The 22,875-nt window shown below is 37.3% G+C and overlaps 1 protein-coding gene across 1 annotated transcript in view; it reads right to left on the bottom strand.

Annotated features, from left to right (window-relative positions):
• Positions 1-12,859, bottom strand: part of LOC127625600 (neurturin-like) — a 33,789-nt gene extending 20,930 nt beyond the window's left edge. The window contains exon 1 of the mRNA XM_052100883.1: positions 12,791-12,859. The gene's annotated coding sequence lies outside the window, so the exon portion shown is untranslated. The remainder of the gene's footprint in view (positions 1-12,790) is intronic.
• Between the last annotated feature and the right edge of the window lie 10,016 nt (positions 12,860-22,875).

The following is a 22,875-nucleotide window of genomic DNA, read 5'->3' on the forward strand; positions in this document are numbered from 1 at the left end:
ATAGACAGGTCACACAGACTGATGACAAAAGTTTGGAACAGCATGTGAAAAACCTAAGTATACAGTACTTTAGGCTACTGTTAAACCAAATGGTTTTGACTGAGCTCAACAAGGACTGACAGTCAATAATTACATCATGGCAAATCAACACCATCGAACAGATATTGGATTGCCTGAGCACATGTAGTTTGTATCCACTGGCTTCACTCCAACTACGGTGATGTAAAAAAATATTTGCCCCTGTGGCGCAGGACGTGGTCGTGTGTCTATCATCGGGGAGAGAGAAAGCGGTAAGGGCTATCACCTGGTGATTGTTAACACTAAACACCTGTGTCTCATTACAATGATGATGGCTTGAAAAGGCTGCAGAGAATGCCTGAGAGGCAGAGAGAGACAGACAGTAACGTTGTGTTTTTGTGACCACTGAAAAGTGTAACGTATTTAGTTAGTGCAATGCCACTAGTTGACTTACCTGGACTGCCACCCCGCTTCCTGCTTCCTTCCTTATTATTGGAATCCTCTACACTGGTGCCAAAACTGGGGAAAAGGAAGAAGACTGGTTGCCGTGGACACCTCACCACTGGACGAGGTAATCTATGCCAGGATACTAACCACCAAGCTCTCCTCACGCAAGAGCATCGCTTCCAGGAGCTCCTCAAAGCCCAGGCCGAGGATCAGCAGGCATCACAGAGCTGCTGGGCAAACGCTAACAGGCGGATGGCATCACTAAGGTTGAGGGAGCGGAATCGCAGATGATGTTGTTCAGGGGTGCGGCCAACCCGTTGCAGGACAGCTTGGTGTAATCAAGGCGGTCCTCTCGCGCTATACCCACTCCCCAAAAATAGGGAGTGTTGCCACCCAAACCTTCACGGGCTGCACTGTGCGCCAGCCCCTCCCCTACCCCCCTACCCTACCCCTTTCCATCGTCCTTCCCAGGTTGATGTCTCCACCGCCACGGTTGCCTCCCCAGCCAGGGTGGAGACAAGGATTCGGGTCCCCGACATCCCACAGACTGCCCCCGGTCGAGCAGGGACATACACGATACCGGTAAAAATGAATGGGCATACATACAAAGCCCTGGTGGATTTGGGCTGTAATCAAACCTCGATCCACCACGGCTTGGTTCATGACGGGTCTTTGTGTACAAAAAACAAGGTGATGGTGAGGTGTGTGCATGGGTACGTTCACAAATATCCAGTAGTGACCACAGTCATTCAATTTCAGTGGGTAAAGCATAGAGTGGAGGACGCAGTTAATTCCCACCTCACTAATTCTGGGAACAAGTTGGCCGGGGTTTAACAGGTTTTGAAAAGCACTGTGTGTGGATGGGTTGCAGGCCGGATGTTGTCCGGGCCTGAGTCGGGCAGTGGGGATATGTGGCGCGGTGAGAGAGGAAGAGGTAAGGGCCATCAGCTGGTGATTGTTAACACTAAACACCTGTGTCTCATTGCAATGATGATGGAGACGGGCTTGAAAAGGGGTGCTGAGAACGCCGGAGAGACAGAGAAAGACAGAACAGTGATGTTGTGTGTGTGACCACTGAAAAGTGTTACATTCATGTAATTTGTGAAGCTGAAGAGTTAGTGCCATGTGTTAGACTGAAAAGTCCAAAGACTGAGTTTGTGAAACTGAAACACCATTTAAGGTTGACTCACCCAGAAGCTTCCTGCTTCCTTCCTTATTATTGGAATCCTCTACAGCCCCCTTCCTGATTTCTTCAATTTGTTGTGTATTTTTCAAAATAATTGTTTTAGACCTTCAAATGAGATAGAACAATAAACAAAGGCAACCTGAGTAAACAAAAATACAGTTCTGAAATATATATATATATATATATATATATATATATATTTGTTATTGAAGCAAAATTTATCCAACACCTATATCACCCATGTGAAAAATCGAACTGCCCCCTTAAACTTAATACCTGGTTGTGCCATCTTTAACAACAACAACTGCAAGCAAATGCTTCAGATAGCTAGAGATCAGTCTTTCACAACACTGTGGTGGAATTTTTACCCACTCTTCTTTGCAGAACTGCTTTAGTTAAGCCACATTGGAGGGTTTTCGAGCATTAACGGCCCATTAAAGGTCCTGCCACAGCATCTCAGTCGGGTTCAAGGCAGGACTCCAAAACTTTAATTTAGCTTCTTTTGAGCCATTCAGAGATGGAATTACTCCTGTGCTTTGGATCATTGTCTTGTTGCAACTTACGGACTGATGACGTGACGTTCTCCTTTAGGATTTTGTGGTAGAGAGCAGAATTCATGTTTACCTCAGTTATTGCATGTCGCTCTGGCCCTGAAGCAGCAAAGCATCCCCACACATCACACTACCACCACCATGCTTGACTGTATGTAGTTCTTTTTAAGGAATTCTGTGTTTGATATATGCCAGATCTAACGGGAACCCTGTCTTCCAACCAGTTCCACTTTCAACTCATCAGCCCACAGAAAATTCTCCCAAAATGTTTGAGGATCATCAAAGTGTGTTTTGTCAAAATTCAGACAAACTTTAATGCTCTTCAGGGTTAGCCTCGCCACTCTTCCAAGGATGTCATATTTGGCCAGTCTCTTTCTGATAGTGGAGTCATGAACAGTGACCTTTACTGATGTGAGAGAGGCCAGCAGTTCTTTGCATGTCGTCCTTGGCTTTTTTGTGACTTCCTGGAATTTTGGTAGGTCAGCCACTTCTGGGAAGGTTCACTACAGTGCCAAGTTTTATCCATTTGGAGATAATGGCTCATACTGTGATCCTATGGAGTCCCAGAGCCTTTGAAATAGCTTTGTAACCCTTCCCAGATGGATGTATTTCAATCACCTTCTTCCTCATAATTTCTGGAATTTCTTTCGACCTTGGTATTGTATGCTACTGGGTGAAACCTTTAAGCCAACTTCATGCAGCTGAAAAATATATGCACCAATTTAGGTGTTGATTTTATTGAACAGGGTTGGCAGTAATCAGTCCTGGGTGTGTCTAGTACAGCTGAACCTCATTATGAATGCAGTTTCATAGATTTGGGGATTTAGTAACTAAGGGGGCAAATAATTTTTCAAACAGGCCCAGTTGGTATTGGATAACTTTTTTACTTCAATAAATAACATTATCATTTAAAAACTGTATTTTGTGTTTAATCAGATAGTCTTTGTTTTATCTTAGATTTTGTTTGAATTTCAAAACCTATTTAGTAAGAGATATAAACAGAAGAAATCAGAATGGGGCAAATACTTTTTCAAAGCACTATATCTCCATCTTTTACATCTTTAGATCTGAGTGGCTCCAGATTTAACAAAAGTAGTCAGCTTATATACTGTAAGGGCCACTGAAAAGGAGTTTGTACTCTAGTAATTATTGATACACAAATGTATGATAATTACAAAGCTTTTATGTACAACTGAAGCATTTGGAGGAACATGTTAAAGGAGACATATTATGCAAAATCCACTTTTTCATTTTTTTTTTTTACATAATTATGTGTCACCAGTATGTGTAGACAATCACAAAATATGGTAAAGACCATCCCCTCGTTTCTTTCCTTTTCCCATCAATAAAAAGTCTCTGAACAACCTGTTCAGGTTTCCAGCCCTTTATGATGACAAAAGTGGAAAGGTACCGCACACGGCTGGCAAAGAGTTCTGCCCGAGTAGCTTAGATCTGCCATCATTCAAACCTGAGCAAGCATTGCATAGTCCGCCATATTTATCTCCTCGCTACAGCCGCTCGGGCTGCTTCATCATGCTTCATGGCTGGAACTTCTTCCAAACTAATGATGAATGGATCGATACAAACTCACTGTGACCCAACTTCAGATTTGCAAGTCATGAGTTGCGCACTTTATACTTTTTTAATGTTTGCAATTTGGCTTTCTGAATTTGCTTGTTTGCACATTGCACGAAAAACACTTGTTGTGAAAACATTGTGCTTTGTGTAATGTAGCGACTAGTACCTAACCACCTTATTCCATAACAATGTAGCTTTAGCTCTGTTTCGGTTAGGATATAAACTGATTGGCGTCCTCCACAGTCCCGCTTTAGTGGTCATGCAATGAAGATTTTCCGTGTAATACAACCGGTCATTATTTCAAAAATGATAATGAAATGATAGTGTTATTTTCGACAATTATAGCTGTTTTTCATATTTCATATCTCAACATTTGTTATGCACAATACACAGAACCGGCCCAAGGCATAAGCGAACTATGCGGCTGCTTAGTGCCCCGGTGGCCACCAGGGGGCCCCCAAGAGCACATGATTTTTTTTTTTTTGTGATTATACTGTCAATGGACAATGGTAATTATACAAAAACGCAATATTAAATGCAATATTATGTTAACGGGCTGCAGGATGCAAGCACATTCAGACAGCAAAACAGCAATTTCACAAAAAAGGACATATCCTCTGGTGCAAAGAAAAGGAAAAAGAAGAAAACAGAGGAAGAGAAAAACAGCACGATAAAGGTATGTTAAGTAGCTAGGCTAAGTTACGAGCTAAAATTAGCTGGCTAGTTAGTTAACATAGCCTATGTAGCATATCTTCTTTTTTAGGAAAGTTTGATTAATCATCCGTAAATAGCCTTGACATCTTAGTACAACATATTACTTAGCAAGTTTTAGATTAAAGTTTTTGTCTTCTGTGTAAAAATAACTTTCCTGGGTATATATTTTTGTAATAAAAATAAGATTCTGTTCCATAAACTTTGTACTGATAACAACTTAACATTATTTACATTAGTCTACCATTTTGGGGTCTTTGCTATTATATTCCAATATCATTATGCCTCAATTAGCTAGTTATAGATTAAGAGTTGTTGTTTAGGTGTACAGATGGCTTGCTGCTGTGTATAATAATTTGTGTTGAGAAAATAACATTCTGTTCTGTCAAATATGTACTCTTATTAAACTTCTCTAGGAGCACTGTTGAAATATTTTGGACGTGGGGCACAACCAACACCACCTGCCCCAAGTTCCAGTGCTACAGCTGATGATGATTTTTCAACAATCCCAGATCATTATATTTATATGGATAAGCAATGCCTTTGTTTTTGACATTACCTTTTAATATGACATCTAACATGGCTAGCTTTTATTATTATTTTCATCTTTCATCAGGTCCATCCTCTGCATGCAAGGAGCACTTCCCAGCACGTGCATCCACTGATGTGGTCATCTATCCAGTCGGACTCAGAAAGGACTGATCTGGTAAGCAGAGGGCCACTGCCTATAAAGGAAAACTTCACATTCCCTGAAAAACCTGATGGCCGAAGCTTCCACTACTAAGTTAATTAATGGGGAAAAAATGTAAGTGGAGCTGCTCACTTATTCAAAAAGAAATGATACTGTCTACAGCTTCTGCTGCAAATTGTTCTCTAGGAAGTCCACAAAACTGGTAACAGAGGATCAACAGGATTGGGTAAATATAGGTGTGCTACTGTTACAATTAAAACCATAGAAGGGTAAAATCATGCCAAGCAGACATTGGTATGTTGTAAGCAACACAGCTACAACTAATACAATTGATAAGGGGTGTGTTAGATTTATAGTGTGCGAATAATCAAGCATTGACAATATTCAATCATATTGGCGGCACCGAGGGGCCCCCAAATCAAATTCTGCTTAGGGCCCCATAAAGGCTTGGGCCGGCCCTGACAATACAGTAAGATGATTGACCGAGTGTGTTCTCTATGCTACTTATAATTTTTTAACTGTCTTAAGTTCTGCATTGTTGTCGCCATGGGTATCCAAGGAAAGGCACAGCCCACTTTAAGCTCCTTTGCATTTAAAGCTACAGACACTAAAGCCCATTTGGAACAGGGCTACAAAACAGGGGTAAAAAGCCATGGTAGAATAAATGATCTGTGAGGTATTTTCAGCTGAAACTTGACAGACACATTCTGGGGACACATGAGACTTATATTACACAGTGTAAAAAGCGGCGTAATATGCACCCTTTAAGGTTTTTTGTGAACATCTGCCTCTTTTATATAAAGTGACTTACGTCATACATTTTATCAGTCAATGCATTCCTTGTGAATCAAACCATTTAACCGTCAAGAATGTGCTAACATCCAATCTATAGTGACAAAGTCCCTTTAAGACAGTTCACTCTGCTTCCATATTGGTAATGCCTTCAGGTAGCTATTTTCAGTCATGTAATTACAGCACCTGTCAGTTTGAATGGGGAAAGACTAGAATCTGAAAACAATGGTATCATAAATTGTATTTATTTTGCTCAAATCATGCAATGTTTTTTTGTTTTTTTCAGGATGGTCTAGCTAATTGACCATATATGCATATGTGTGTTCTCTAATAAACAAACAATTTATTGGCAATTGGTTCTTTTAAGGCAGGACTTTCATTCTAGAGCCACACAACTGAGCATTGTGGTGGCTCTTTCAAAAAGACGATTGGCTGATAATGTAATGCAAGAATACAGCTGCCATAGGTAGTGTTATGGTTTCTCCCATTTATATATTTACACTCACTGAGCACTTTATTAGGAACACTATGATACTAATAAAGTGTCTGGCATGATCTTCTGCTGTTGTAGCCCATCCGCCTCAAGGTTCAACTTGTTGTGCATTCTGAGATGCTATTCTGCTCACTAAAATTGTACAGAATGGTTATCTGTGATGCCGTAGACTTTCTGTCAGCTTGTACCAGCCTGGCTGACCTCCGTTGACCTCTCTAATCAACAAGGCATTTCCATCTGGAGAACCACCGCTCACTTGATGTTTTTGGTTTTTGGCACCATTCTGAGTAACCTCTAGAGACTGTTGTGTGTGAAAATCCCAGGAGGTCAGCAGTTACAGAAATACTCAAACAAGCCTGTCTGGCACCAACAATCATACCACGGTCGAAATCACTGAGATCCAAAATTTTCCCCATTCTGATGGTTGATGTGAACATTAACTGAAGTTCCTGACCCGTATTATGCATGATTTTATGCATTGCACTGCTGCCACACGATTGGTGTTATGATAATCGCATGAATAAGTAGGTGTACAGGTGTCCCTAATTAAGTGCTCAGTAAGTGTATATACACTCACCTAAAGGATTATTAGGAACACCTGTTAAATTTCTCATTAATGCAATTATCTAATCAACCAATCACATGGCAGTTGCTTCAATGCATTTAGGGGTGTGGTCCTGGTCAAGACAATCTCCTGAACTCCAAACTGTATGTCAGAATGGGAAAGAAAGGTGATTTAAGCAATTTTGAGCGTGGCATGGTTGTTGGTGCCAGACGGGCCGGTCTGAGTATTTCACAATCTGCTCAGTTACTGGGATTTTCACGCACAACCATTTCTAGGGTTTACAAAGAATGGTGTGAAAAGGAAAAACATCCAGTATGTGGCAGTCCTGTGGGCTGAAAATGCCTTGTTGATGCTAGAGGTCAGAGGAGAATGGGCCGACTGATTCAAGCTGATAGAAGAGCAACTTTGCCTGAAATAACCACTCGCTACAACCGAGGTATGCAGCAAAGCATTTGTGAAGCCACAACACGCACAACCTTGAGGCTGATGGGCTACAACAGCAGAAGACCCCACCGGGTACCACTCATCTCCACTACAAATAGGAAAAAGAGGCTACAATTTGCAAGAGCTCACCAAAATTGGACAGTTAAAGACTGGAAAAATGTTGCCTGGTCTGATGAGTCTCGATTTCTGTTGAGACATTCAGATGGTAGAGTCAGAATTTGGCGTAAACAGAATGAGAACATGGATCCATCATGCCTTGTTACCACTGTGCAGGCTGGTGGTGGTGGTGTAATGGTGTGGGGATGTTTTCTTGGCACACTTTAGGCCCCTTAGTGCCAATTGGGCATCTTTTAAATGCCACGGCCTACCTGAGCATTGTTTCTGACCATGTCCATCCCCTTTATGGCCACCATGTACCCATCCTCTGATGGCTACTTCCAGCAGGATAATGCACCATGTCACAAAGCTCGAATCATTTCAAATTGGTTTCTTGAACATGACAATGAGTTCACTAAAATGGCCCCCACAGTCACCAGATCTCAACCCAATAGAGCATCTTTGGGATGTGGTGGAACGGGAGCTTCGTGCCCTGGATGTGCATCCCACAAATCTCCATCAACTGCAAGATGCTATCCTATCAATATGGGCCAACATTTCTAAAGAATGCTTTCAGCACCTTGTTGAATCAATGCCACGTAGAATTAAGGCAGTTCTGAAGGCGAAAGGGGGTCAAACACAGTATTAGTATGGTGTTCCTAATAATCCTTTAGGTGAGTGTACAGTATATACTGTATATCTATATAGACAAGTCTGTCTTCTCCCTTTATAATGTCTCTGATGGCGACCAGCCAGTGAGATCAAACTCATAATGGCTGTACTGAGGGTGGGCGTTTCTCTATATGTGCGTAGTAAGAGGAACTTGAGGGGCTAAAAGCAGCACAAGATCAATCGTCCTGCTGCTCTAGCCTTGTGTTTCAGCACTGTGTTGGGTTACTCCACAGATCTAGGGTTGTGTTCAGTTGACTGTCTACCACAGACACTAAACAACTGTAAAACACTTATTGAAAATGAACAGATGTCTCTTAAATTAAATGGACCTACCCTGATGTTTATCAGCTGTATGACTAATTGCTACATTTTGGGACATTGTTTATTTTTATGGTTAGGGAATGAAATATAAGAGCTTTTTACTGATCATGTTTATGAATTGCAAATTATTGAAACATTCATAAGACATGCATGAACAAGATGTTTCATACTGCTCTGTTTTAACCAGTTAAATGATACCAGTTAAATAACTAAATCTCTGAAACAGCACCCAAGGGAACCATTTGGTTTTATTATTGATCAAAAGGCTTAATAATTTGTGGAAACTGAAAACTCTCAACAGACCTTAACACACACAGGAAGAAAAAATAACATTAGTAAATTTATCCACATCAATCAGTTGACTAAAACCAGCCTGCCCTGTAAGTAATGACTGCAGATTAGTTTGGTTTAAAATGAACAAATTAAATAAAAATAAATGTTATATTTCAAATTATATTTACTTAATTTATAATAATTTGTCCTTAATCTGAACACATCGATCAATTTACTAAAACCAGCCTGACCTGTAAGTGAGGACATTAAATTAGATGGTTTAAAAATGTAATTAAATTATATTTTATAATAATGATATTTTTACATGTATATTTGAGAAAATACTACTTTATAGTTTATGCTTGAAAAATTATAAAATTTTCAATTATAACATTTTATATAATATAATATTATAATGTAATACAATTTTTATCACATATTTAATTTGATATTAAATTGAATAAAACAACTAATTTACGTAGTAGGTTGTGCTACTGTAAGTATTAGAAGCTTCAGAACACAATAGTTAGACAGAGTAATAAAATAACAAATGTATAGAAATACACAGACGCAGCTTAACAGAAGAGTTGCTATGTACAGATATGTGAGTAACACTTTACAATACGGTTGTGTTTATATGTTTACTACATTAGTTAAAATAAACTATCATTGAACAATACTTTTTCAGCACTTGTTAATCTTGGTTAATGTTAATTTCTACAAATACTAATACATTTATTTAATTAAACGCTGTCTATGTTAACATCAGTTAATGCATTATGAACATAAACTAACAGTGAACAATTGTATCTTTATAAATTAACATTAACCAATATTACAAATATATTTTGTATTGTTAGTTAATGATACTTAATGCATCTACTAATTTTAACGAATAGAACCATATTGTAAAGTATTACTGATATGTACAGTCAAGTTGCCCAGCTAAAATTCACCATCTCTAAAACAATATCATTGATTCAGGATTAATACCCATTTTAATTTATCATGCCTTAAAATTCACTCTCATTGATCACACAGATGGCCATTTCCCACTGAACTAATCCATGTCTCTGAGGAACTTTTAAACAACAACAACAACAACATCACCACCACCACCTTATCTGAGACGTATCCCCGAAGAAGTGCTCTCTAATGCTGTTCTCTTCTCTAAAGGGATGTCCATGCAGAATACAAGCTCAGTCGAATCTCTGTTTCTATTGGCAGACTGTCATAAACATGTATGGGCAGATGTTATTTCATCTACATAATGATGGTGGTGATGGATGGATGTGTTGAGGTAAGGAATGACTCATTTGGGTTTATCTGTGATTAATCTAATGAGTCCTATATTAAAACCAGAAGAGTTTGCACTCAATCCCATCGTCCACTAATGAAATCTGCAAACAAGGGCTGTTCACACAGCAGCTGAATTTTCCTGTTTAAAGTGCTAAAAACAGTTCTGGTTTCGAGAATGGCAACTGCATTCTATAACTGAAGTGATATCCTTTCATTTTTAGGTTTCTGATCAAATTTTGATAGCAAGATTGGTTGATGTGCACCTTGTTGTCTGTTGCATCCTTGACTTGCTGTTTTTTTTTTTTTTTTTTACTTTCAATCATTAATGTTGTGACTGTCAACCTCTTTCAAAATATCGGTATTGTGAGGTCAGAGAGCGAGACAAATTTGTTTAATATTAAAGCGAAAAAATACCAGAGACCGCCCAAAATAGTTTGAAATACAAATTAAAACATTAAAGACATAATGCAAATTCTTTATATTAACTATTGTTTTCTGTCACCTGAAACCTGGTCATAGAATCACTATTCCTTTATTTTTTTATTTTATTATTTTTTTTACTATTATTTTTACTTGGCCCATTATACCAATTATGGCAGTTTCCTGGTGAAATGTCCTGCGGGGGGCACCAAAAGCAAGTAATATTATGTTTTCAAGACGAGGTATGTAATCAGACGAGGTTAGTAAGGTGAATTTTAGATGGATGTTTAATGAGTAAAACCTACCTCCATAAACTAAAAATGTTGTCCTAAAAGATAAATGAGAGGTGAACACATCAGACATCCTTAATCTTAAGGCCTCAATATAATTCCGGAGAAGTTCTTATTTTTTACTTCTTTCAGGGGTAAAAAAAAAGTTACAAACAGAAGAGCAACACTATACTGATTCCAAACATTCAGACACCCTACACATTGCTGTGGAAGGTGTTTAGATAGCATTTAAATATGAGAACTCTGCACGCTGGTGTGTTCTCGTTGACTGATATTGACTGACTGAACAACATAAACAGAATCAGCTGTTTGAGCAAAGGTAGGTGGAGCTCCAGGTCACACCTACTGATGACTTGGACCAATGACAGCAAGAAGGTGTTTAGCAGGCGCTTAGAAGTTTTCCTAAATGTTCGCCCAGGTGAGCTGTTATGAACCACCGAAACAAACACAGAAACACCTTCTTTTTGGCTAGAATTTGTTCTAAATGACCTATGTATTAATTATTTTCAAAGGCTATACATTTTAATGTTTGCTTTAAATAACCAACTACCGGTACATTTACAAGCTAATTTGAGTGTGATAAAGTTGCCTTGTAAATCTCAGCTGATAGAGCATTGCTCTTGTAATGTGACTGACTGAGACACAAGCTTAAGGTGTCATAAAAGCACCACAATATTATGTGGTTGTTTCGGGAATTGCGTTTTTCATCTAACATTTGCTTTTACGAAACTATCAGTTAGGTTAAGGTTTAAGGATTAGGGAAGGAAGTTTGGTTTTGTTCATTTAAAACTCAATAGACCTTTAACCTTGTGAACGTCATCTGTTTGGAAGAACATTTAACTCGCTTTTAGTGCCACACAGTGGACATTTCACCTAAAAATAGCTTCTATATGCGTAATGAACCACATAATGTAATTTTACAAAACTGTCACTGCAGTCATATAATTTTCATGAGATTAAGCTGGTCACTATGGAGACAATCATTACTCAAGTCTAAAACAAGTTAGAGAAGTTGATTCTTCAAACTGCTCCTTTCTGCTGTTGTATGTACTGGACAATTTGAGTCACGCCTGTTACTAAATATGGCCTTCAATCCCAAACATTGACTATGTAAACATAGGCTAAGAGATTGTAATTGTCAAAGAGAATTGATTTATAATGGATGTTCCTTCCTAAAGGTGAACCATATATCAACAACCCTCATCACAATTTCACAGGCAATGAGCAGTACCTGTGAGCAACTACAGGAGGTTGTCCTCTAGAGGAAAGCCTTTTTTCAAGCTGTCTGAACAGGGACCTAGATGGTTCCTACTGGCTTGCATGGGTGGATTTCAACACATGTTCCTCTGGACTACTCAGATAGACTGAGTGATGTGTTAGAGAGGCTGCTGTTTTATCTAATGCCATAAAGATTGCAGTTCACGCTACAGAAACTGCCTCTCAGGAAGGACAGATAGCACCACACTTACAGTTCAAGTGGATTTGAGTTAGAGCTTATTTGAAGTTTTATCAGAAATGACAAGATAGACAATGCATGATGATTCTTGGATGTTCATTTCTATACCAGTTTTGCAGGAATGATACACATGACAAACCGTAAATTGTGATTTTATCTGTCATTTCAGATCATCTGATTCCAAAAGAATCTTAACTAATCTTTTCTGCCAGTAGCTCTTGCCAATACTACATACACAGATTCAATTAAATATATTCGTTGAAAAAAAGAAAGATTAACATCATATAACAAAAAACAAACAAAAAAAAAAACTTGTAACAAATATGAAGAAAGAAAAGAAAAAACACCTAAACATTACCAAGATTACATTTGCTCTGGTGTTATTCATTGTAATAATGATGTTTGTCCATTGTAGCCCATTACTGTGTGTGAGAAAATCTCAGTTCTTAAACTGCAGTTAATCTGAGAGAACAGGATTTGTTCTTACCGTCTGCCCGGCTTATCCAGACTCCACAGCGTCTGTTTAGCTGACCTCTGGGTAAAAATGGCATTGATCAATATTCCAGCCCTTTAACTCTGGAATAGTGAAGGAAAGTTTCTCTTTTTCACTCTAATATGGATGAATTCTGCACTCCAGATTGTTTATGAAGAATTAGGGGCTCGTCCAGAGATGCACTGCTTTCCTTATTGTAGATATCCAAAGAAGCTGATGGCATAAATATCTCCAAATCCCCATTTTGCTTTAAGGCATTTGCAGGCAACCGGGGTATACAACTATGGAACCAAAAAAAAAAAAAAAAAAAATGAAGAAAAATGAATTTGTACTGTGAAGAGTAACCAGCCTCATATGATGAAAGCAAAGTTTTCTGTGCCCAATATGATAGCCAGGCAAAGTCCAGCAAAAAACCCACCTTTTACTTTATTTACCAGTTATGAACTGTCATGTTTAAATTTTCCTTTTGTAAAATGGGGGAATAGAGGGAAATATAGAAGGAATATCCTGACAATCTGTTATGTGAAGAGTAACCAGCTTCAAATAATAAGTGCTATAATATGAAAGCCATTAACTGTTCTTCCAGCCAACATTACACTTCCACATAAACACGGGCAATTAAAAGATATGGCAACCATCTGTCAATCAAAACACCTGCAAACTATTACAGAAAAAAACAATAAAGAGGAATTTGGAAGTGCTTTTTCACAGCAGCTATACATGTACAGCCCTAAGAATGTTTGCTATGCAAGCTTCTGATACACAACTCTGCAAGAAGAAATCACAGAGAAAACTGCTTCAAAAAAATATGTTTATTCTGCAGATTCCTCCATAATGATTAAAAAACATGAGGGAAAGCTGTGTTGCTGAAGTTCCTACAGAAGCCAAAATTCAACATACACGTTTCCATGAATCCAGATTTGTCCTTTTTCAAGAAGAACTCTCAAACCCCTCCAGACCTGAATTCCATCACTTTTGCTTCTGTTATCTAAAGCTGAGTCTTCAAGTGCATGATAGAAGCCCCACATCTCATTACAAAAGGAAATTACGATCCCAGAGTCAGGTACCTGTCCAATGTGTCCTTTTTTCTGGCTGAGACTGAACGCCACCTTCTCCTTGATCCTTTCCACACCAGAGGATTAGAAGCCTTCGGCAGCTGCTACCTGGTGCAGCATGTAATATAGCAGTCCTGACAACTGGACCTAATCAAACAGACACTATTTATTTCCATTCCACGGCAAGATGACAGTGTCTGACTCTAAAAGCAGCACTGGGGCACTCTAGATGTTTTGTGTGTATTGCTGGAGAGCAGGAGAGGGCTGAGTGTCTAGAGGGAGGTTGGGGGGGGGGTTGTTCACTCCTCCATTACCTCCACACATATCCACACACAAGCTCCACCCTCTGCCCATTGCGACTGCTCATTTACTTTTAGCCTGATTATCTGAGATCTATCCTATTGTGTGTTTTTTCTTAATGATCTTTTTCTTAATTGTCATTATTTCCTTTTTTATACATGTCTACAGTTTGTTAATGTGATAAAGCACTTTAAAGGAGAAAACAATGTTCACACTTTTAATCACACTAATCTTTTTAAACACTGAATCTTTTTATTAATATATTGAAATTATATTGGATTTAAATTACAATTACAAGTTTAAAATAAATTAGTTCATGAACATTCAAATGAAACAACTTTTGGAATTGTATTTTTATGGTTATTTGCCTCTTTATTAGATTGAACTGTATTAGTTTATAGAATTTTTAGGACAGGGAAGTTTGGGTAGGGTGAAGGAGGCAGGTATTAGGACACCAGATCACAGTCCCATTATTAGATATTATGATGATGCGTTGGAGACCTGCTGTTGGTTAGCATGTTTTACTGTAGATGTCACCTGTAATCTTTACTGCTTTGGTAGGAAAGCCTGAAACCAGTTCACAGGTTTCTATAAAAGCAATGCATTCTCCAATGATGTGTATTCTGCTAATTTCAATAGAAAAACAGAAGTGTGATTATATATATAATCAGTATATACAGTATATTTTTATGAATAGCTCACTGATCACTTTATTAGACAGGGTCTACTGTTGTAGCCCATCCGCCTCAAGATTTGACATGTTGAGCATTCTGAGATGCTATTCTTCTCTCTACTGTCTACTTTTGTGCAGAGTGATTACCTGAGTTACCGTAGCCGGTCTGTCAGCTCGATCCAATCTGGCCATTCTCCATTGACCTCTCTCATCATCAAGGCATTTACGTCTGCAGAACTGTCACTCTCTGGATGTTTTTTTTTTTTTTAATTTTGGCACCATTCTGAGTAAACACTAGAGACTGTTGTGTGTGAAAATCCCAGGAGATCAGCAGTTACAGAAATACTCATACCAGCCTGTCTGGCACCAACAATCATGCCATGGTTGAAATCACTGAGATCACTTTTTTCCAATTCCGAAGGTTGCTGTGGACATTAACTGAAGCTCCTGAACAAAATCTGCATGATGTTATGCATTGCACTGCTGCCACATGATTTTCTGATTAGATCATTTTATTAATAAGTAGGTGTTCAGGTCTTCCTAATAAAGTCCTCTGTGAGTGTATATGAAACCACCAATAGAATCCTTTACACGGCACAAAGATTATGTGTTGATTCTTGAGTGCAGACGAGACATGTACTGCACGTCATGATGACAAAAGCGGTTCAGGTGCAGAATTTAATTTACATTTTTGAAATATGATAAAATGTGTTAAACAGATTTGAAAGTACTACACTCTTACTGGTAGATTAACTCATTATCAAATTAGCCAAAATATTTAATAAACTATCATGCCAGGTTCAGAGGATAAGTAGCTGCCAAAATTCAGTCACTGCAGGCCTATTAATGCAGCCAGTCTTAAACTCTTAGGACAGTAGTAGTAGTGAATGACAGTAGTTCTTAGAACAGAGCAAAAACCTCTGAGCCTTGAGAAAGAGCGATTCAAAGCCATACGGACGTTTAAATGCTACAAAATAAAAACACTATAGCCAAGGTTTGTTAACCCAGGGTCTTTAGAGACCCGGGACCTCAATCCACCCTCTGTAACGCATCCATTTTATTGAGTTGTGCCCACACCTCTTTAGTATTCATCAATCCGTCTATTATAAATTGTGACACACAAAAAAAAGCCAAAATTGCAAGTTTTTAAAAAACATTTTTAAGTTTAAATACCAAAATTGTATAGGGTCTCTAGAGACCTGGATGCAAGATTGTCATTTTCTTTTTCCTCTAAATAATATTTTTTATAATTATTTCATATAAATTTAAGTTGACTACAACATATCTATTTCTTTGGGTATTATAAGAGATATGAGTACTATATTCATACTAAATAAATACTATCTCACGTTGACTTTCTGTGCAACAAAGAACGATCATCAACAGTGAATTAATTGTATTTTATATGCGTATGCGTACGCATTATACATGTTCAGTGATTGACTTGATTTACATTCGATAATGCTATTTGAGGAAGAAACAACATCAGAGTAAACTTATAGCAAGTACATGAAAACACATGAAAAGTATGACATGACTATTGTCATTTGAGTGTACCACTGAAATAATGTAGGTTGTGCATCATCTATTTAGACTAAATATCATTTAGAAGAAAATACACATAAGATCCTCATATATTGCACATGTGTAGACTATGTGTTATGTGTAGCTCAATATGTGTTTGACAGCCAGTTACATCTAATCTTTTCACATAATTGCAGTGTGAAAATTATGAATCCTGTTCTTGATTTGCTCTGATTTGTTTATCACTTTAATTTATGAAAAATAAAACATCTATATATATATATATATATATATATATATATATATATATATATATATATATATATATATATATTATAATTTATTTGTTTTCTGGGAATTTTGTACATCCAGTTTTGATAGATATAAGTGCCGGGTCTCTAAAGATCTGAATATGTATGCGTGTTTGGGAAAATTCCCATGCATTTAAGGGTTAAATGACCACTTTCTCCTAGACAAGTCTTGATTCAACATGCTTAGATTATTATTCATCTAAAGAAAGTGATTGTTGTTTATGACTGTTCCCATGGAAGCTAATTCAGCATTATGGCAGATCTCTGGGGAGTGGTGTTAAACCATTCTGTTTGACAGGGGCCATTGTGAGCACGGTCCATTTATAAATTCCCTTAAAGCCAAGGGATATTGGCTTTGCTATTGGGAGTGCTGTGTATGCTTTCCTTTGGTTTTCCTTTCGGAGACTGAATAATTTATGATAATTTAGAATAATATATGAATCCATCCTTAGAAAGATTTATAGGCTGATTTTATTTTGATGTTATGTGAAAATTGTATAATTCTCAATACAAACAAGTTTCTAGTTAAAGAAATAGTTTAGCCAATAAGGGAACTTTTAAAAATTTACTCACCTGCAGGTCATTCCAACACCATATGCTTTTTTTCTATTTTGGAATCTGACCTTTTCCATCTAATAGAAGTGAATAGAGACTGGGACTGTTAAGCTTCCTAAAGCACCATAAATCTCATCAAAGTAGTCCATATGACTTGTGTGCTATATTCATAAGTCTTCTGAAGCCATATGCCATCTTTGTTTGAGAAACAGACCAAAAATTAAACATGTCAAGAATTGTGTCAGGCTTGATGCCAATGATAATCGGTCACAAGATACACAAGAATCAATGTATTTAGCATCCAAATTGTATCGATTTTTAGGTGAACGGTTCCTTTATAATCTTGCTTTGGAGCAAGGAACAACTCCCATTTTATGTACTGTACTACGGTATAGGGTTGCACGGTATACCAGTGCTATGGTAGAATCACGATACTAAGGTTTCAATACCGCCAGTGCCACAGTATTTTTAAAACGGTAGTACCATAAGTTATGTTGTATATGCAGAAGTAAATAATATATTTTAGCTAAAACCTTCATTTGAATCAGACCTATGTCTGCAATAACATTAAAAATGCAGTCTTTTCGAGTGGCTTCCCCTTCACACGGTGACCTTTAAGAGCAAAATATGCAGTTCACAATTTGCCCATTATATCGTATTGTTTATTTTTCAGTGTGTGGTTTTCCCATGCTTTAAACACACTCACGTCTGAATCCCAGCGTGTTAATTTGGCGATCGTGTCTCCTAATGGATAATTTGATTTTAAACAAAATTTGGAGAGAGAGAAACACAAATCACGTATTAAGATTTTGAATTATTTTGGGTTTTGCCTGATGAGACCGGGAAAACCCATCTGCTGTGAATGTCTAGTTCAAGCCAAAGGGGGAGACACCAGCAACCGAATTAAACACCTTCGAACACATTTCACTGCCTCTGCAGAATGCACACAGGTTAGTGCCACTTAAATAGTGCCAATTTTGTTTATCTTAACATTTACCATTTCTCTGAAAAATCGAACGTTGCATTCGTTTATTTTATTTTTATCAATTACAAATGTATTGTGGTGGTAACTTCTCAATTATGTTCAGCTGCGTTTCCCAAAAGCGTCAAAAGCCTAAGTAGATCGTAGAAACTATTGGCACCAATGGTTCCTTCGATCAAATTGATGATTTTGGGAAGCGCAGCCTAGATCAGTTTGATCATGTCCCTGAGGCGTGCCATCAAACCGGTGTGTGTACAATCTGCATTCATGCTGCTGTTTACTAGGAGAGAGGGGCTGAATAATGTAATAATGAAACAGTTGCTCAAAACAGTCTTTTCAACATTACAATATCTGTATTTTTATGTTACCAACATTCAGATAATAAAACAATGGAATAAAAGTTTAAAGTTTAAAGCTTAAAAGCTTAATGATGTTGTCGTTTGCTTAAATGACTTTTCTCGGTGGGCCGCCCTGGAAACTGAGCCAAACTGGGTCAAAAATCACCCAAAATCACAATTTAGGCTGGTTTCTATGTAAAATCCAGGGCTGATTTCTCTTCCCAGTCCACCCCTGCCTACTACAGTAACACAAATGAAATGCTGTGCACTTGCATTTCTATGACCTGTTGTGATTTGGAAAAATAAAATATAAAAGAGGCTGAACATTTTGTTTCATTTTTTGGGAAATTATACACAGATAAAGAGCCACTGTAGACGGAGGCCCAAAGGGAACTGAACACTTTAACATTACAACACTCTTAATCACCTCCATCAGTTTATCATCCATTATTAAGATGAAGAGACATACCTCCCTCTCTCTGTCAGGAGGTCAGATTGAGGCTTGGCCAGAATACAGGGAGTGTATTGGCAGTGGTGTAAACACTAGAGTAAACCATGAGTGCGGTCTCACAGCTGTGCAGGGCGCTAACATCTGTAGTAAGAAAAATGGAATGTTTAGCCACAACCAGGAGTTTGTTTCACAAATATAGCCTACTAATAAAATAACTGTTACCATTAGAGCTTGAACATTTTTGGGAGATGCATTTACAGGAGACAACTAGACCCATAATGATCTCCACAATCTAGCATTAGCATTGAAAACAACAAACGTTGTATTAAATGGACAGCATCTCTCTAGCCAATATGATCACACAGTAAGTTGGCAAGTTGCTGCCAAATGTTCCAGAACCCTGGCATTAGCCCCATCATATCAAGTTACTGACAGACGTCATCTCCCATTAGACAATTTTGCATTAGTTCAAACATGTTTACCTTCTCCTGTGGCACAAACGGAAGCATGTTGCTTCAGCAGATTAAGAGACCAAGTGATTTTGTTGTGTTGAAACCAGGAACTAATTGTGTTCAAATAATGGGTGACCATTGCAATTTGGAGGTAAAAACAACTCACCTCTCTGTGGGCATTTCACCTGGAAACTGGAGCTCACAACTGCCATTACATTCAAAAACACTTCCCACTTCAGCCACAAGTGGCAATGCTTTGAATTTCAGCATGCACAAACCAAGTTTGTCTCAAGAAATGTCAACCTACCTAGAGTTTTTTTAATTTTTTTAAAAACACTACTGGTTAAATGTAGGTGTTGGTTAAGAGTAAGGACGTCTGTTTTGTTCACCTCTCATTTATCTTTTAGGACACTATTGGCTAGTTTAGTTAGGTATGTTGGATTGACATGGGGTATTACCAATATAGCTGAAGCTGAGTGCTCCATACTGCACATCAAGGTGGTACATCAAGCTTACATTGCTCCAATGTTTGGAGCATTCCTTATTATGGTATTTACATATGCATTTGGGGCATTATTATTTGCATTAATGCACTAAATTGATGCATTAGATCGACAGCCTAATTTTACATTTAAAAATTACACACTTCAGCTTTAATGTGGTAAGAAAATTCCATATAATGAGGAAAAGAGATTATGTCAAATTTCGCCCTTATTTTCATTTACTTTTCAGCAGTAATTTTCTAATTATAATGTCCTTTGTTATTGGGAAGCAACTTTACTGCCTATTTCCCCATAAATCTTCATTGTGCTCAGGGGGTCACATTGTTCTTGGCCCACATCTCTGTAAAATAAAGTAATTCATTATTATGTACAATTTCAATTGAATTAAATTATGGTTCATTTCTGTCATGATGACAAAAAGTAGCTGGTTTAGTTATAAAATATCTCACACATACAGACACTTTTGAATATTTTAGTCTATTTCCTTGTTCCATGGATTAGTGCTAAACCTAATTTTATTGGAGAATTAAAATCAAATGAACTTTTTTTTTTTACTTCAGTGACTATTTCTACTGCGATGGACTGGCGACCTGTCCAGGGTGTCCCCCGCCTTTCGCCCAATGTTAGCTGGGATAGGCTCCAGCCCCCCGCGACCCTGTACACAGGATAAGCGGTTGACGATGGATGGATGACTATTTCTAGGGTGATATGTTTGAAAGTCAACTTCTGTAGGCAAATACAATTTGGATAGCAAAAAAAGCTATTGAACATTTCCACCATCATTGCCTTAGAGAATAGATGCTGTTCAATACACAGATGTTGAACTTTTGTTCGGTCAGTAGTGGGCCATATTATTGTCACACTGACAATTTGTGATTATATAGCATATATGCTTTCAAGCAACAGATATGAAGCCCAAAACAATTGATGGAACAGCCGAAATGTAACAGGTTCATAAAAAAATATCAAAACACATTTTTGACCATATTATACATTTTGTAATTAATCACTTGCATAAAATTACAACATATAAAACATGTGATCTGCTCCTGAACTTACATTTACAGGAAATACCTACCCTAGACTGCTCACTAGATTTTAAGACACAGCCACTGAATCTAAGAGCACTTTGCTTCAATGCAAATTCCTAATGTTAATACCATACTGACAACATCGCTTTGCTACACATGTTGCGTAAATGTGCTTTCATTTGCCTAAAATTGATGTTAACTTAAGATCAAGAGTGTATAGAATGAGACCTGTTAAAACTTGTTTAGCTCTATGGACTTCACTGGGAGTGAGCTTGTGTAACTACAAGAGACAAGTCAACTGACAAGAAAGTTACAGTAATTTCAGTTTTTTGTTTCTTTCAAGCATTTCCTTTTGCACAATGTCCTTTATGAAATGACTTTTAGATGTTATCGGTACATTAGCAAAATTATTTGTCCGAATTTTCTAAAACTTCTCTCAAAGATAATATTCAAAAGAGAGCCACGTGAACATTGTGGATGCACTGTACAAAGTTGATGTGTACAGTTTTTTTCCTTAAAGGAATATTGCAGATTCAATACAAGTAAAGCTCAATCAACATCATTTCTGGCATAATGTTGATTACCACAAAACGGCGCTGTGATATGTCAAAGGGGGCAGCGATATGCAGATCAGGCCAGTTTTCTAATTTAATCAGTACTTTTAAACCCCACAACGTAAAATATTGATGTTTTACTTTGTGTGGATCAAATGTACAAATTAAACTAGATAGTAAAGTTTGTTGAGGCAAACTATAATATTGGTCTGACAAAACCTTGTTTGAAAGTTTTAAATACTTCAAGTTAGACATTTATACAGGTTTAACAGTAAGCAAGAATTAAAGGGCTTGTAAGTTTTGACAGCTGAATTTTGAAATTACGAACTTTCTAAAACAGACTCATTTAAATATTTTGTCAATGTAATGTTGTCTAGGGGATTTTTGGACACTTTGAAAAGGCTTTTGATGGAAGAATAATAGTGTTAGCCAAGCTGTAGGGTCATTCCAAACATAATTTCCCAAAAAATTACCAAATGACCACTATTTTTGAGCCCCACACCTTTCAGCACTTCAAAGCTCTCACAGAGGAGGGTAAAGTCTTTGAAGGAAATCAGCAGGGTTGGGAGGGTTACTTTTGAAATGGATTTCACTACAGATTACATGCTGTAAAATGTAATTTCTAACATATTCCGTTTGGTCAGTAATGTATTCTAAATACTTTGGATTACTTCTTCAGCACTGGTAGATTTTTTTCACTTGTTTTGACTATAAAAACTCAGTACAGTAAGACAAAATACTGTCAGTACAGTAAGACAAAATACACATGTTAAAAACACATTCTCTGAAAAACCTAAATATCTTATGCAGTGTTGTTCCTAAAACAAGATGAATCAAATTGATCTTGTTTTAAGGATTTTTAGATATTTTAACAGGAAAACAACAAAAAAAATATTATCAAGAATACAATCTTTGCTCTAATATTAAAGGTCTTACTAGAAAAAAGAAATTATGATCCAACGTGAATTTTCTTGATAAAAAAATATGATTGTGCCTTGTAATGTGCATGTAAAATGGCTAGAAATAGCATTTTAGCTTAGCATAAAGATGACAATTTACACAAGTTTTATTTCTATTTCTTCTGCTCCAAACTTCAAACTTACTTCTCTGTCTGCTCGTATGAATGTAACACATCATAAGAAAGTGTTTCACAGCTGTTCAAATGCACTTTTGATCGCATCATTTATATGTATAAATGTTTTCCATCTGAAAGGAATAAATATTAAATTAAACAAATGACAATAAAATGCAAAGTAATCTCTTTAGTAATCAAAACACTTTTTTTTAATGTAACTGTATTCTAAATACCAATGATTTAAATTGTAACTGTACTGGAATGCAGTTACTTAT

The sequence above is a fragment of the Xyrauchen texanus genome, chromosome 32, assembly GCF_025860055.1.
Source record: "Xyrauchen texanus isolate HMW12.3.18 chromosome 32, RBS_HiC_50CHRs, whole genome shotgun sequence".
Classification (NCBI taxonomy): domain Eukaryota; kingdom Metazoa; phylum Chordata; class Actinopteri; order Cypriniformes; family Catostomidae; genus Xyrauchen; species Xyrauchen texanus.